Below are 18,669 nucleotides of genomic sequence, written 5' to 3'. Positions count from 1 at the left end.
ACTAGTACTTGTCTGAGGTTGTATTTTAACTCAGGTCTTCCCCACACCAGAACCAGCTAGCAGCTGCAGGTGGGGAGAGGTGGAGAGGATCAAGGAAGGCTTCATCGAAAAGGTAATATCTGAGCTGAGCTTTGAAGGAAATTAGAAGTTCCAAAAGGTAGAAATACGAAGAAAGTGCATTCCAGGCCTGGGGAATAACTGATGCAAAGCCATAAAGATGGCGGACGGACCGTCACATGTGGGGAGTACTAAGAAAGACAGTTTGACTGGGGGCATAGTACACCTGAAGGCGGAGTCATGGGGAAAGAAGTCAAAAAGGTAAATCAGGGCCAGGTTGTGAAGGACTTCAAATGCACAGCAGCCCCTGTAGGTCTATTAGGTGACACAGTAAATAGTGTATTGGACTTGGAGACAAGAAGACCCGAGTTAAAGTTTGGCCTTAGACATTTACTAGCTGTGTGACCCTGGGCACATCACTTAATCTCTTTCTGCCTCAAGTTTCTCAATTGTAAAATGGGGATAATAATGGCACTTACCTCCCAGGATTGCCGGGAGGATCAAAAGAGATAACTGTTGTAAAGCATTTTACACACTTTAAAGTGCTACATAAATGCTATCATCGTTATTAATTATTCTTATTACTTCCCCAACTCCCATTCATACTGGTAGGCAGGGTCCCCAAAGGGCAATTGAATAATTCTCCCCTTAGGGTTCTAGCAATAATCTTAAGGGGCTAGGGTTCTAGAGTTGTTAGAAAGAGAATTTACTAAGCAAGCCTATCGAAAATAGTTGTTAAATAAATATCCTCCCTCCTCCCCAAGCCAGGAGCACACTCTCCACTTGTACATGCAAGGTCCCCAGGGAGAGTGAGCTCAGACTTAGAGAGTTCACATGGCCAGATGGTAAACTCATAGCTCCCAATCACTGTTATTTTTTTCCTTTTGTGGAGTCTTCATGAAATTCCCCTTAGATGGAGCTCTCCGCTGGGTTCCAAGGGTCAACATCCTTGTCAAATCTTGAAGTTGTCTTTTCTAAGTGTATATAGTTTGTCATCAGGAGGTCTCTTAACTCACAGTTCAGAAGCCGCTGTCAGCCACTACCCCTGAGGGACACCCTCACTAGCTCTGATGGACACTGCTAGGGACACTGATGGGAACTCCAGATCTTCCAAATTTTCAAAGTTCACAAGGTCAGTGGAGGGTGGGGAGAAGAGAGAGAAATAGTCTTCCCCTAAGACCAATTCCCTGCACTACTACTCAGCTCACTGCTGCTGGAATATCAGTTGATATAACTTAAAATGTTTTACGGAGAAGTTTCTCATTCTTTTAGTCAAATATAAGGCACTTTTTCTGTGACATTATCTATCTTCATCCTTTGATCTCGGCACTTCACTTTTCTCAAACTAATTGATTCTAACCTAGTGCACACCTTTGGTTGATTCAATCAGAAGTCGACCTTCTGAGTTTTACATTAATCGGGTTAAGGATTTCTAACTCCACCCTCACAAATATCAAAAAAGAGGATCTTATATTTTATCCTAGAATAAAAAGGGAGCCCCTGAAATTTATTGAGTAGAGGGATGAAATGGTCAGACCTGCCCTCTAGGAAAATAACATCGGCAGCTATGTGAAAGATGGATTGGGGAGGGGTGAGACTTTTAAGGCAGAGACACTAATTAGAAAGCTATTAATGTAGTCCAGGTGGAAGTGATAGAGGCCTGAGCTAGGGTGGATGGCTTTGTGGATAGAGAGAAGAGGACTGCTTGGAGAGGTATTTTGGAGACAAAAACAGTAATACTTAGCAACTGGTTGTCTATTTCATTCTTTCGTTGATTGTGACAGACTAGGATGAGGTAAAATGGAGATCGAGCACTGCTTCATAGAATAATTGCCTACATTTCTATAGTTTTTTTTAATTTAATGTTTTTCAATAGGCAAATTTTTTTTTCTTTCTCCTCCTCTTCCTCATTGGGAAAAAAAAAGAATAATAAAACCCTTGTAACAAATATGCATCATCAAGCAAAACAAATTGTCACATTGGCCACGTACAAAAAATGTAGGTCTTGCTCTATACTTTGAGTCTGTAATATCTCTAGCAGGAGATGGTTAACATGATTCAGTTTTTAGAGGATTTTAAGGCCTACGTAGCACTTGCCTCACAGTAACCATAAGAGGTAGATAGTAGACCTATTATTGTCCTCATTTTACAGATGAGTAAACAGCTTCAGGGACACAAACTAACTTGCCCAACCAACGAGAGTCCAGTCTCCTAACTCCAGACCTAATCCTCTTACTCTACATCTTTACTAGATTGTAAACTCCCTGAGGGCAGGACTGCTGTTTTGTTTTATTGTGGTCTCTCCAGCACCAGCCTAGGACCTGCACATAGCAGGCACTTCATGAGTTTGTTTAATGTTATCAAGTACTAGTTCAGTCTTGGTTAGCAGAGCCCCTTATTTAGCAGCCTAACATCCAGGGCCTATTTTTCCTTGGCAAAACATGCCCTGAGCTACGCTCTCCTGAGGCCCATTTCTTGGGTTTGTTATAGGAACTGGCAGACTTCCCGGGTCATTCCAAGTGCATGGCGAATCCCCATAGTCAGCACTTTAATTCTTAAACAGTCTCATTTCCTCCTCCTCTAACATATGCCTTAGCTTGAAAATGTCCATTCACCACTTCACTTCCTGTTTCTTTTTAAAGTATGAGCTGACAAGAAAGGGTTCTTCCCTTAGTTAACAAAAGCACTGCTGAAAAAAAAAGAAAAGGACATTTTAGGGGGTGCTTCTCTGTGGGATGTGGGTGGATGGTTGGTTGATAATTAGTATCCCTTTTATGCTGTTAAATCCCCGGATGCTGCTGAAAGTCTGCTATTATTTACCTAGAAGCTGTAAGTGGCTGCATTTCACCTCTGGTTATTAGCAAGGACCAGGGAGAATGGGGAGACCTGAGGAATGGGCCTTGCCAAGATGAAAACTGGTCTGAAGAATCATGGGGCTTCTGGGTCTTTATCCAGTCTCAGACCTACATGGGCCTGCATGGATGTCCTTTTCTCTTTGCGAAACTAATCACTGCTTCGAGGTGGAAAGGGGAAAGGAACTGTTTAAAAAACTTAATCAGAGGAGTCTAAAAGAGTTCTTGAGCAACAAGTAGCTCTTGCAAAGTAACATTTGGTGATTTCAGTGTCAGGGAATCAAAAACACATGCGTGGCATGCCAGTGAAAGCATACATGGGGTTCAAAACCAAGGGGAAAGTGCTGATGCAAAATGCATCTGGAGTTTTAGCAAATGGAACCAATTTGGAAAATAGTTGGAGCCTTACTGAGAAGCCCCCAAAATGGCTGGGATGGCCCACCCCTGGTTTATTAATATCTTGCAACCAGCTGGTAGAGCAAAAATAGACGGGAAATTTATTTTCATATTTGCTACCCGGAGCTGGGAATGATACCTAGTTTTACTGTGTACATCTCCAGCAAGCAGATTATACTATCAGCACTCAAAAGATGGATCTTATTTTAATGTTCTTGTTTTCATTTGGATTTCAGTCTGTCCAAATTGTATCCAAATTTCTTTCACTGAGTTCACGGAATCATAGGATTTTAGAGCTAGCAAGAGCCTTAGTCATAATTTCATCCTAACTTGAGTTGAATAGTGAAAGTGAGTCCCAGGGAGGTTCAGTGACTTACTTCTTTCTGGCTCCACTTGCCCCCTCACTCTTCCTTCATTGCTCTCTGCTGAAATGGCTCTCTATAAAGTCATCAACGACCTCCTTGTCTTCTTCCAGTCCTCATCTTCTTGACCTCTCTGGAGTAGTGGACAGAGGTGACTTGTCCCTCCTTCTTAGTGCTCTCTCCCGCCTTGGATTCTAAGCTCTACTGGTTCTCCTGGCTTGGCGAGCCTCACAGCTATAACTAGAAATGTTTGTGCCCAGGACAATTACCACAAACTACATCTGGGCAAAAATCATAGCCTCCATTGGGAGGAGAGAAGGACATACCCCTGCTTCAGAGGAGGGAAGGAAGGGTAAGGGGATAGATTGACTGATTGATTGGAGTCACTGGCATGAGTCTGCTTTTTGGAAAGTGGGGTGGGGGGCACCATGGGGAGAACCCCACCCTAAACACAAATCTGCTAGTTCTATTCTAACTTATTATCCTTGCCAGTTAGGTGATAAGATCTGTGGTTTCTTCCTCCCCTTCTTCCTAAATATAGGCATTACCCAAAGCCCTGTTCTCTTCTCTCTTACATTCTCTCCCTTGATGATTTTATCTACTCTTATGAGTTTCATTATCACCCCTATTTAGAGCATTTCTATTCCTCTAACAAGAGCTAAGACTTCTTTCCCATGTTCCACGGCCATATTGCTGGAACTCTGTTGAGAATCACACCTTGGATGTCCTGCTGTGGCTTCAAAATGCAGCAGGATTGCAACCAAACTAACTTAGCTTTTTTTCCCCTCAATCCTACTCCTCCTCTTAGTTCTACTCTTTTTATTGATGGCACTAGACTTTTTTCCAGTCACCCAAGCCCAAAGCCTCAGTCATCTTTGATTTTCTCCTCTCCCTCACCTAAGTTAAAATCCTGCCCCATACACTTACTAGAGGTGTGACCCTGGGCAAATCACTTAGCCTCTGTCTGCTTCAGTTTTCTCATCTGTAAAATGGGTATACTAATATAGCCTACCTACCACATTATTAATATTTATTGACTGTCTCTGCATTTTTGTGCCTTCTGTCTCCTGCTCTAGGAATAAAACACACGCACGTGTGCACACATACACACACACATACACACACACACACACACACACACCCCAAAATCACATGCACAAATACATATCTTTGCGTAATGAAGTCCTTCCCCTCAAGGTCAAGCTCACCTCTTCTGGGTGCCAAGCTTTTCCTGTTTCCTCTACCCATAAATGACCTCTCCTTTTCCAAATGTATACTTCTACTCTGTTTTTACATATACTATAGCCCTGCATTATGACTCGTCTTAGTCCCTTCACCCCACTCAATTGTGAACTACTTGAGAGGTGGGGCTATGCTTGGTTTCATCTTGGTATCCCTGTTGTTCAGTCGTTTTTTAGTCGCATAGAACTCTTCATGACGCCATTTGAGGTTTTCTTGGCGGAGATGCTGGAGAGGTTTGCCATTTCCTTCTCCATGGCAAACAGGGCCAAGTGACTTGCCCAGGGTCACAAGATAGCAAGTATCTGAGGCCAGATCCCTAGGATTTAACAAAGTGCCTGTTGCTTAATTAATATTTGCTGAACTGAATAGACGAATTACTTACATGCCTTTCACCCAAGCATGTGGCCCATTATTCAGATTGGGAAGGGATGGTATGGAGATGGGGTAGAGGAAGGAAGAAGCTCATGAACAAAGAGGCTGAATACAACATGGCTTCATATCCAGAACCATCCAACTTGTCTTTTTTCTAGAAAACTTCAAGCCTCTATATGAGTTTCTAATACAAGTTACCTAATGGACATGCATTCACCCTGGAAAAAGTGCTTCCCTCTCCCCCAAAAAAGAACAAACCCCTTCACGTATGGTGTGAAGCTAGTTCATGTTTTGAATTTATAAACCTGAGAGCTGTGTTTTCATAATCCAATCTAACTAAATTTAGAAATATAGATAATAATTGTTTCTTCAACTCATTCCATGTTTCCAATGTTTTTCATCTGGCAATGGTCTCTGCCACATCCACAATCTGGATTTCAAACTTAAGAAAACAATCCAGAATATTGAAAATGCACAGAACAACAGTTGCAATAATATCCATACTGAGTGCTCAAATGTAAGAATATTTCTCTCTCTCTTTTTTTTTTAACAAAATCACCACAAATTATTGTAAACTCCTGTGAACTGTAGGAACTCTTGTCACCTCATGCTCATGAACACCTTGGACTGGATGTCCCTAAAACATTTCAAACTCAACACATCTAGAACTGAACTCATTATTTTTCCCCTTAAATCCTCCCTTCTTCTGAGATTCCCTATTAATGTTGAAAGGTAGCTAGGTGCTGAAGTGGATAGAGTGTCTGGACTCATCTTCCTGAGTTCAAATCTGGCTTCAGAAACTTACTAGCTGTGTGACCTTGGGCAAGTCACTTAACCCTGTTTGCCTCAGTTTTCTCATCTGTAAAAGGAGCTGGAGAAAGCAATGACAAACCACTCCAGTATCTTTGCCAAGAAAACCCCCAATAGGGTCTCGGAGAGTCAGAAATGACTGAAAACAACTCAGCAGCAACAATTGCTACTGAAAGCACCACCACCCTCCCAGGAATGTAAACTCAAAATCACAGTGCTGCCCTCCACTCCTCAGAAGAATGCACTCCATGAATCAGTCACTTGTTGCCCAGTCTTGTTATTTCTACCATCACAACATCTTTGAATACATTGCCTTCTCTTTACTTTCTCAGCTGCCATCTTGGCGCAGGCCCTCCTCACTCCACACATAGACTATTGTAATCACTCTCTAATTGTCTCCCCGTCTCTAGTCTCCCTCCCACTATTCCATCTTCTACACCAGCTGCCAAAGAAATCTTCCTGAAATGCAGATTGGACCATATCAACTCCTACTCAGTAAACTCCAGAGGCTGTCTGTCACCTCCAGCATCAATTTTAAAATCCTCTGTTAGGCTGTTAAAGCCCCTTATAACCTGGCCCCTTCCTACCTTTCCATTCTTACACTTTAATGTGAACTCTTTGAGTGACAGGGTATTTTGTATTTTTTTTTTTAATATTCCCAATGATTAGCACTGTCTGACAGCCTTGACCTCAAATCACTCTGGCTTTCATTAATTGGCCAACAATAGGTCCCAAGCCAAGCTCTATTTGGCCATTGTTTGGTCCCAAATAGCAATTGTCTCTGTTTTGGACAGAAGCCTTGAGGGTCTTCCCCTCCCAGATCCATTTTTTTTTTTAATTAAGTAAAGAGGCCATTCTCTGCCTCATTTATTAAACTGTAATCACTGAATAGGCTTTGCCTCAGTCAAGATGAGACCTGTTAAAAACCTTAGTTTGAAAAGCCAAGGTCCCCCACTGCATCCTGGGCCATGTCCAGTTGTCTTGATCCACATCTTGCCACTGAACCCAGATGGCTCCTGAGGAAAGTGTGAGACTGGTGACTTCGCACAGCCCTCCCTCACTTAAACCCAATTCACTTGCATGTCATGGCATCACCTCATGGCATTCTCTCATATCGTCCTTATCTACCAGAGAACTATCCTTTACAAACAGAATTTTTTTAAAACAAACAAAAAAAGATAGGAAAAAAAAGGAAGATGAAAAATTCAGCAAAACCAATCAATACATCAGATAAATCTGTCATTACATGCAGTGTTCTACATCCTGGACCCTCCACCTCTGCAAAGGAGTGGGGGCAGTGTAATGGTGTCTTCTCACATTTCTTCTTTGCAGCCAATCTTTATAATTTCTCAACATTCAGTTTTTATTGAGGGGCAGGAGGGTGGGACAGGCAGCTGTTTCCATTTACATTGTAGTACTCATTGTTTATGTTGTTTTCTTGGCTCTACTCACTTCACTTCATATCGTCAGCAAGTATTTATTAAGTCCCTACTATGTGTTAGGCACTCTTCTAGTCACTGGCATTAAGGCAAAATCTTCCTGCCCTCAAGGAGCTTGTATTCTCTGAGAGTATGCTTCCAATTTATTGGGGTTGATCAACAGTTCTAAGAACCAGAAACAACTGGAAAACAACCACTTCAATTGTTTATCTTCCTACCATTGTAATTAAACTAACATTTGCATTCTCAAAAGGTTCTCTCCCTATATGTTAATGTATCAACTGAAAGGACCTCCATTTTCATTCTTCTCCAGCTTCTCATTAGTGTGACCCTTTAATTATCAAAGATCCTTTGATCTTTTCATTTCTAAGTACTGTGATCTCCAGTCTTTATCTTCACTGACCTCCCAGTTGCATATGACACTGTCAATTACCTCCCCTCTAGGCCCCCAGTCTTGATATTTTCTTTTCCTTTGGTTTCTATGACATTATTGTGCCTTGTTTCCCTTTCTTCATATCTGGCTGTTCCTCTTTGTCTCCTTAATTCCAATACCTTCTACCATCTCCTAAATATGGTTTAGCACAGTGATGTCCTTTTGGTCCTCTATGAGAACAAAGGACAACAACCAACCACGGTTTTGCCAAGACTTTGATATGATGCCTCTTGTCTTCTTTCTTTACCTTCTCTCCCTCAGAGGTCTCATTCACTCCCACAACTTCAAATTTATGCAGAGAACTCAAAGATATATAGTCGAGCACATACCTCTTTCTCAAGTTTCAGACCTACATTTTGAACTGACTAGTGGATGTCTTCATTTGGATAATCCTTTGACGACTCAGATCCATACTCATTATCAAACTCTTCATACCCACTATCAACTCACAATCAAGCTCATTATATTTTGCTCAAAACTTCTATCTCCTGAGGAGGTTTCATTCAGTTTCAGAAGCCGAGACCTTTGCCCCTTTTCCCTTTGCCCCTTTTCACCAGAAGGAATTTGGCTCCCATTTGTTGACTCCCCTTAACTCCCTTCCCAAGCCTCAGCCTCACCTTTTGATATGCACCTTTCCTCCCTAGCCCTAAAAAGAACCTGGCTTCTGTTTGTCTCTCTTTATCTCCCTTTGAAAGCAATCTTCTACCTTCCAGTTCCCTTTGTTATCTATTCCCATTGTCTGTTTAATCTCTCAGGAATTCTCACCACCTCCCAACCACCTCCCCCCTTCCTCTGGCCACCCAAAGTTAAGTTCTGTTCACCCCAGCTGACTAGCCACTCCCATCCAGATCTCCCTAGGTCCTTCCTCCCATCACCCCAAACTACTTGGTCACTCCTAGATCCTTCCCACAGTCTTTCTGTATATAAGGTCCATCTTGTCTCTACTCAGATGCTGAGCTTTTCTCAGGCCCGCTTGTCCTCACGGGCGTTACTGATGTTTGGGTTCCTTGGGAGCCTGGCCTATATGCTTTACCTCTAATAAACTATTTCTCTGGCTGGAAGATTTGGGTTGAATTCTTTCAGGCAAGCCTGTGTCGCGATCTTGGGGTGCCTCTGTGCATCTAGGAGCACCCCAAAACCTCCAGACCTCTTCACTCTGACCTATATTGGCTGTGTGGCCCTGGGTAAATCAGTGCCTAAGCAATTCTCTAAGACTAAAAGTTGCAGAGCAGGTCCTGATTTCTATTGGTAAAAAAAATTTCCTCATTGGAAATTCCCTGTACCAATGAAATCACAGGTCTAGTCTGAAAAAAAAAATCCCTTATACTTCTTCCAACTTCCCATTTCTTTTAATAGCAACGTTGTTCTGCCAGTTGTTTCTGCCCAAAGCCTCAAAGTAATTCTTGAATCTTCCCTCTCATACTCCCCCATATCTAGTCTGTTACCACATCATATAGATTCTACCACCATAAGCTGTCCTACATCTACTGCCTCTTCACCTTTCCCGTTGCCACCATGCCCCTTATTACCTCCTGCCTGGACTATAGCCACAGCCTCAAATATCATTTTTCTCCCCTCCACTTAATCTTATATTCTAGTGGTAAATTAATTTCCCAAATGCATAAATGTAATCAAACTATTCCACTGCTCAAAAACTTCCTATGGTTCCCTTTTGCTTATTGGATAAAGTCCAAACTCCTTTACCTGGCATTCAAAACCCTTTTCAATCATCATTTCCTTCACGTACTCTCAACAGAGACAAACTGGATTCCTTGTTATTACTATTACCCAAGCCCATCCTTCCATCTCCTACATCAGTATTTTTGCTCATGACAACCCCTTCTTCCCTACGCATGCCAAGGATACCTTCCCATCGTTTCTGTCACTGTCTATTGAAATCCTATTCTTCCTTGAAGGACCAGTTCAAATGTTCATTTCTCCATGGACACTTCCCTGATCCTCACATACCCCATGAAAAGTAACCTTTCCCTATTCTAAATTCGTGTAGCAACTTTTACTATTCTTACATATGTATTTTATATTTTGTATTCTATCATGGCTTAACCATGGCCAAGACATAATTGCCTAATGCCAACCTACTGGAGGCCTCTCCATACTTGGGTAACCTACTACTCAGACGATGGCTTCGTTGTGTCTTTGGGGCCATATGCAAGTATGATGAAACCTGTTAGAGCTTACACTTTGTTGGCAGAACTAAAGTAGTAAGGCATCCTGAGGGAGAAATAAGAAGCATAGTCTAAGCAAGTCCAACCCCCTCCTACCATGACCTTTCCTCAAATTCTGATGGATATAGCCCAGGAGCCCAAGTCCAAGAGCCCCAGGAATAGCAACATTTCCCATACAACTGGTCCTGCTTTCCAGCCTAGCCCTTGCAGCCACAATCCAGGAAGGCAACTCCTATGGAGAAGGGACCAGTCATGCCCACCAACTGCTGACCAAATGCCACCTACATGGCAGGCAAGACAACCTAGCCAAAACAAGTCACCTTATGGTAGACAAAGGAGGTGGCATGTGCCAGGTGCTACAAAAACAAATAGAGTAGTTGGCAAAGATCGAGTGTTGGAGACAGGAAGACCTCGGTTCTAGACCTGCCTTTGGCATATCTATTTATTAACACATGACCATGAACAAATCACTTCACCACTCAGGGACTTCAGACAACTTCCTAATGCCACAGATTACAGATGAGCTCCCTATCTACTTCAATAAAAATTTATTGGGGCAGCCAGGTGGCACAGTGGATAGAGCACCAGCCCTGGATTCAGGAGGACCTGAGTTCAAATCCGGCCTCAGACACATAACACTTACTACCTGTGTGACCCTGGGCAAGTCACTTAACCCCATTGCCCTCTCCCCCCCCAAAAAATAGAAATTTATTAAGCTCCTCCAAGGTTCCAAATACTGTGCTAAGGCACCAAGGACATAAAGACCAAAAGGAAATAGGCTCTGCCTTCAAAGAGTTTTTTAAATTATGGGAGACAACGTGAACATATGTAAGTATGTACAAAACAAGTTCAAACTGAAATGTTTGTGGGGAGGCTTCTAACAGCTGGTGGGGGTAGGGGGAGCATCAGGAAAGAAGACAGTGATTGAACAAAGTTTTAAAGAAATTAAGAGACTCGAAGAGGTAGAATGAGGAGGGAGTGTTCTCCAAGAAAGCCAATGCCAAACAAGGTACATTTTGGAATCTCAAGTGTGAAAAGCGTCAGGAAGGTTGGTTCGACTGGACTGTGGAGTAGAGAAAGAGTGAAAGGTATAATCAGGCTGGAAAAGGTAGGTGTAGACCTGGTTGTGAAGACCTTTTTAAAAAAGCTAAACAGAGGGGCTCATATTTGATCCTAGAAGGATAGGGATTGATCCTAGAGAATAGAGATTCACAGGAATTTATTAAGAAGGCGAGTAATATTGTCAGACCTGAGCTTTAGGAAAGACACTTTGGCAAGGAGACTATTGGAGTAGTACCAATGAGAAGTAATGAGAGAGTTTCCCTACAGGGAGTTCTCAATATTGATGAAATTATTGGTCCAGATTCTTTCCAAAAGGACATCAGTAGGTCAAGTTAACTACAACTAAAAGTAATGGTCTAATAGCCGGCAAGTGTATTCATCTGAAGAATACAATAAAAGCTACCCAGCATGTCCCAGAAATTTCAGCCTTCAACTAATGTACATCAAACCCAGGGATGCGGGGAAGCTGATAATGATTAGATACTTCCCTAGCCGTTGCTGGCAGGATCAGTCAGTAACACCGATCTATCTGACCCACAGGGGCAATAATCTTTGTGAAAATTGTGTTGTCATTTCTACTTGAGTTTCTTCACCTGGTTGATAGAACCATAGCTTTTATTACAGGAAGTAAATTGAAATCTCTGCAAGTCTCCCAATGTTCCATCTGAGGCATCCCTCATTTTTCAAAAGGCTGAGTGCCAAATAAAGTCAATTCATGCTTAGCCTTACCCATAGGAGACAGGGAAAATGTGGACAATTAAAATCCACATACTACATTGGAGGGTAATCATTTTAGTGTTTCTTCTCAGCAAACCTAGTATCAAGTTTCTAACAGGCAGAAAATGGACTGATTGGATTTTGGGTAGAGGTGACAGAAATGTCTGAGCTGTCTGTCTGATTCGGTGACACAAATAGATCAGAAGCCAGGAAAGAAGAGAAGAAGGAAAGTGCAAAGAATTGGTTTATTTTCCAAACAGCTAGCATCATTTGAGATATTTCAGTGATCTAGGTTGGATTTCTGGCTCTGCTGTTTATTATCCTCAAGTCTTTGAGCAGGTCTCTTTATCAATCCGGGCCCATTTTTTTATCTGTAGAATGATGGAGATGGATTAAAGTATAGTCCTACTCTACTCTGTCCTGGGCAGGACACATCTCAGTCATTACACTCAGTTCTAGGTACCATGTATTAAGGACATTGATCAGCTCATATCCAGAGAAGGGTGACCAGGATGGTAAAGGGCCTTGAGATCTTGCCGTATGAATTATCAGTTAAAAAGGGTGGGGGGCAGGGATTCTTAGTTTGGAGAAAAGAAGACATAGGGAGAACCTGATAGAGATTTTCTTTTTTTTTCATAATTTTTTTATTAATTTATTTTGATTTATCAGCAATCACTTCCATAAGCTTTCGAGTTTTAAATTTTTTCTCCCCCTCCCTCCCTTCCTCCTTTCTCAAGATGGCACACAATCTAATATAAGCTATACCTTCCTATTAAACATATTTTCGCATTAGTGATATTGTAAGGAAGAATTAGAACCAATAGGAGAAACCTCCAGAAAGAGGAAACAAAAACATAACAGAAGAAAAAAAATAGCAAATAGTATGTTTCGATCTGCATTTGAACTCCATAGTTCTTTCTTTGGACGTGGATAGTATTTTCCACCATGAGACCTTTGGAGTTGTCTTAGATCCCTGCATTGCTGAGAATGGCTAAGTCTATCAACGTTAATCATCGCACAACATGGCTGTTACTTTGTACAACATTCTCCTGGTTCTGCTCACTTCACTCAGCATCAGTCCATACAAGTCTTTCCAGGTTTTTCTGAAGTCTGCCTACTCACCATTTCTTATAGCACAATAGTATTCCACTACATTCAAATACCACAACTTGTTCAGCCATTCCCCAATTGATGGGCATTCCCTCAATTTTCAATTCTTTGCCACCACAAAAAGAGCTGCTATAAATATTTTTGTACATATGGGTCCTTTTCCCATTTTTATGATCTCTTTAGGATACAGCCCTAAAGTGTTATTGCTGGGTCAAAGGGTATGCACATTTTTATAGCCTTTTGGGTATAGTTCCAAATTGTTCTCCAACATGGTTGGATCATTTCACAACTCCACCAACAATGCATTAGTGTTTCAATTTTCCCACATCTTCTCCAACATTTATCATTTTCCTGCTTTGTCATGTTGGCCAATCTGATAGGTGTGGTATAGTACCTCAGAGTTGTTTTGATTTGCATTTCTCTAATCAATAGTGATTTAGAGCATTTTTTCATATATTCATAGATTCATAGATGGCTTTAATTTCTTTATTTGAGAACTGCCTGTTCATACCCTTTGACCATTTATCAATTGGGGAATGACTTGTATTCTTATAAATTTGACTTAATTCTCTATATATTTTAGAAATGAGGCCCTTATCAGAAACACTGGTTGTAAAAATTCTTTCCTAATTTTCTACTTTCTTCCTAATCTTTGTTGCATTGGCTTTGTTTGGGCAAAAATTTTTCAATTTAATGTAATCAAAATTATCCATTTTGCATTTCAAAATGTTCTCTATCTCCTGTTTGGTCATGAATTCTTCTGTTCTCCATAAATCTGACAGGTAAACTATTCCTTGCTCTCCCAGTTTGCTTACAGTATCAGCCTTTATATCTAAATCATGAACCCATTTTGACTTTGTTTTGGTATATGGTGTCAGATTTTGGCCTATGCCTAGTTTCTGCCATACTCTTTTCCAGTTTTCCCAGCAGTTCTTGTCAAATAGTGAGTTCTTACATGATAGAGATTTTCAAGTGTTTTAAGAGTTGACATCTGGAAGAAAGGATGCACTCATCTTGCTTGTCCCCAGCGAACAGAATTAGAAACGCTCCTTTGAGAATGAGGTTGAAGTTACAGAAGCAGACTTCAAACTAATGTTGGAGAGGAAAACTGCCTAGCAATGACAGCTGTCGAAAGTGGAATGGGCTGCTTTTGGAAGTAGTGGGTGCCTGTTCATGAGAGTTAATTAATCAAAAGTTGGATGTCCACCCACTTGTCGGGAAAATCATAGAAGGGAAAATCTTGTTTAGGAATGGGTCAGATTGGGAGGTCTCTTCTAACTCTGAGATTCCAAGACTAAATGATATCTAAGGTTCCTTTCATCTCTAAATCTATGATTCTATGACTATGATTGATGGAACACTCATTTTTTTAAAACAATATTTTAAACAAGTTGTAGTATATGAATGTATGTAATGGAATACTATTGTGCTATAAGAAATGATGAGCAGACAGACTTCAGAAAAACCTGGAAAGACTTATATGAACTGATACTGAGTGAAATGAGCAGAACCAGGAGAACAGTGTACACAGTAATAGGCACGTTGTGCAATGACTGACTTTGATAGACTTAGTTCTTCTCAACAATGCAAGGATCTAAGACAACTCCAAAAGACTCATGATGGAAAATGCTATTCAAATCCAGAAAAAGAACCATGGAGTCTGAATGCAGATGGAAGCATACTATTTAGTCTCCTTTTTTTCTATTGTTTTGTTTTATTTCCTCTTTCTCTTGGTTCCTCCCATTAGTTCTAATTCTTCTATACATCATCACTAATGTGAAAATATGCTTGATATGAATGTATAAGTAGAGCCTATATGAGATTACATGCCATCTTGGGGAGGGAGGAGGAGAAAATTTAAAACTCAAAATCTTATGGAAGTGAATATTGAAAACTAAAAATAATTAAATTATTAAAAAAGAAAAAATATTTTATTTTTTTCCCAATTTTTAACATTCATTCGTTTTAAATTTTGAGTCCCAAATTTTCTCCCTTCCTCCCTCACCTCTCTCCTCCCTGAGATGGTAAGCAATTTGATATAGGTTATACTTGTATTGGCACACATTTTATTTATTTGATGAAAAAGTGTAAAAAATTTAGAAAGATCAATTGAGCATATGAAGTCAGAGCTTCAGAGCAATGTACATTTACTATGAGATGGAAAAATGTTGTTTTTTTAAACCACATCATGCCACACATGAATTAAGGTTAGCAAGTGCTTTCCCTCACATATAGAGCTTAGGGAAGAATTTTGGAAATCATCTAGTCTAATCACCATCTTTTACTGATAGGGAAACTGAGGCCCAGAGAGGGAGAAATCACCAACAATTCAACAAGCATTTATTCATCACTTTCCATAGCCAGGCATTGTGCTATCTGTTGAGGATACAAAAACAAAATTAGTCTCTGCTCTTAAGGAATTTATATTCCTCTATAGCCAAAGTTTCTTAACATAACTTAAAAAAAATTTTTTAAACTATATTTGAATAGAATTGGAATTTTTTAAAAAAAACACATTATTCCAAGAAGGGGTCCACAGGCTTGACCAGATTGCCAAATAGTCTGTGACAAAGAAGAAGTTAAGAGCCCTTATAATAAGGGGGTATAACATATACACACATAAGTAAATACAAAGTATACATGTATATGATATTTATTATATATTTAATATATTAAGAAAAGAGTTGATAATCTGGAAGCCATTGAGAAGAGGGTGACCAGATGGTGAAAGTTCTCAACTTCACACTTGATGAGGGTCATTTCAAGGACCTGAGGATGCTTATCCTGTAAAATAAATCAGTGCCAAGGTCACAAAGGAAGAAAGTGGCAAGACTGGAATTTGAACTCAGCTCTTCTGGGTCTGAGAAATGGATTCTTTCTACTATACCTTGCTGCCTCTTATCCGTGGTAACCATTTAAAATCTGACTCCCCCCCTTACCTCCATCCTCCAAAGCCTGGTCTTTCCCCTCTCACAACTGATGACCCTGAAATCTTCAGTAACCCACATTTACATTCAGAGCTCTAGTAACTTACCATGATATTTCAAACACCAGAATCAACCATTTTGTGCTGCTTGTCAAAAATAAAGTGCTGTGAAACTCAGTCGGGGAAAAGGCAACAGAAACGTCAACTGATGCTGGCACCAGGCACAGCTGCTGCTCAGGGTCCTCATTTCCCGGTTTCTTCTTTGCTCCCTTTCTCTTTCAGAAAGTCCTCTTTTCCTTCCTCTTCCCTACTGGTTTGCAGGTTCTTCTGACAACACCCACTCAGCTAAGTAGGAAGAGATCTAGCTGATAGATCTGTGGCAAAATGAACATCTGTTGTGCGAAAGACTCAGGCATATCCAATTGTGCAGTTACACAGAAAAAGCACACGAGCAGCTTGGACGTGCTCAATTATACCCATGTTTACCCTGCTCACAGTTTTGGGTTTGCCCAGCTATGACTTGCGAACATTAGAAAGGCCAAAGATTTTTAATCACCTCTGTTTTATGATATTGCTAATTACAAATCATCATTCTGATAACATTGAATTAATCAACTTGAGTTTAAATCCAGCCTTGGGCATTCACTTGCTGTGTAAACCCAGGCAAGTCACTTAACCCTGTTTGCCTCAGTTTCCTCATCTGTAAAATGAACTGGTGAAGGAAATGGCAAACCACTCCAATATCTTTGCCAAGAAAACTCCATGATTTGGGGGTTTGGAAAATGGGGTCGTGGAGAGTCAGACACGACTGAAAAGACTGAATAACAACAAAACAAAAACAAGCAAGTCACTAAGTCTTCATCTGCCTCAGTTTCCTCATCTGTTAAATGAGGATAATAACGGCATTTCCCCCCCAAGGTTGTTGTGAGGATCAAATGAGATAATATTTGTAAAATGCTTCACAAACCTTAAAAGTGCTATATAAATAATAGTAGCTATGACAAAAGTAATAATAGCTAGCATTTATACAGTGCTTTGAGGTACTTTGCAAATATAAATGTTAGCTATTATAAAAAAATATATATTGACAAGCAGGGCTGGCCCCATGAAAAATCATGAAGTCAGCAAAATTGACCTTGATCACCCTCAAGGTGCTTCCAGTCTGTCCCCTGATACTTTCAGTTATGTTTGCATTGTATCTTATATTTGTGTAGAGCCCCGGGAAGAGATCTTAGTCCATGTGCCAACCTTCAGGAAGGAATAAACCTATTTCAGCCTGGGCAGCTTAGTCACACTTCTGTTCAGCTACTCAAGATCATCAAAGGAACCACAACCTCCCACAGTGGCCCCGTCAGATGTTTAACATCCTTCCCTGTTAACAGACTCTTCTCCAAGCCTCACTCACTCAAGGGTCTCTCATGAGGCTCTTGTTATTTTCAATCAGTAGAGCTGCTGGGTTCATCTATTTTAGTCTCTTGCTCAAGCTGAATTCTTCAGTCAAGTCTATTAGAATTCCTGGAAGAAGTTTCCCATCAGATTGGCAAAGAAGACAAAAAAGAAAAATGACAAATGTTAGAGGGGATTCAAGAAAATAGGCACATTGATGCATCATTGGGAGATCTGTGAATTAACGCAGCCTTTCTGGAAAGCAATTTAGAACTATGTGCCCAAACTTACTAAATTATGCTGGGAGACCTGCAACCCAAAAAGATCATAGAGAAAAAACAGTGATACAAACAAAAATATTTATAGCAACTCTTTTTGGGGTGGCAAAGAATTGGGCACTAAAGAACTGACCATCAACTGGGGAATAGATGAACAAATTATGGTACATAACTGTTATTGAATACCATTGTAACACAAGAAATGATGAAATGGTTGGCTTTAGAGAAAGGTAGGAAGACGTGTATGTACTGATGCAGAAAAAAGTAAGCAGAACTAGCAGAACATTTTATACAGCAACAACACTGTAAAAATGATAAACTTTGAAAGACTTAGGAACTCTCATCAGTTCAATGACTGACCATCATTCCAGAGGACCAGTGATGAAGCATGCTTCTCACCACCTGATAGGGAGGTGATAGATTCAATATGAAGAATGAGATTAAGTTTTAGATATGACCAACATTGGATTTTGATTTTTTTGGACTATGCATACTTATTACAAAGACTTTGTTTTTCTTTGGGCTTTTTTCTTTCTCAGTGGGAATGGGGTGAAATAAGAAGAAGAGAAAATAAAGATTAGCTAATAGAAAAACAAAATTTATGTTAAAATGTTTTTAAAATAAACTGCAGAAAATAATCCCTAAAAGAGATGGTAGAAGAGATTAAAAAGATATTATAAATGAAATGAGCAATCTACAGGAAAGAATTGGAAGAACAATAAACGGTTTGGTATCAAAAATAAAAATCTTACCCAAGTAATGGGCTCCCTGAAAATTAGAATAAATCAAATAGAAATTGATGATTATATGAGATGAAAAATGGGATCACAATCAAGAACTTTAAAAATAAAAGAAAATGTAAGGTATTTCCTATCAAAAATGACCAATATGGAAAACAGGAGAAACGATATAAAAATTATTTAACTTCCTGAAAATACACAACCAAAAAACCAAAATGCCCTGAGTGCCATATTTCAAGAAATCATAAATGAAAAATGGCTAAAACCTGTTAGAAACATAAGATATGTGGGAAAGAATCCA

Source organism: Vombatus ursinus, unplaced genomic scaffold (genome assembly GCF_900497805.2).
Source record: "Vombatus ursinus unplaced genomic scaffold, bare-nosed wombat genome assembly UNPS02014818.1, whole genome shotgun sequence".
Lineage (NCBI taxonomy): Eukaryota > Metazoa > Chordata > Mammalia > Diprotodontia > Vombatidae > Vombatus > Vombatus ursinus.
Note: the sequence above shows the minus strand (reverse complement) of the source record.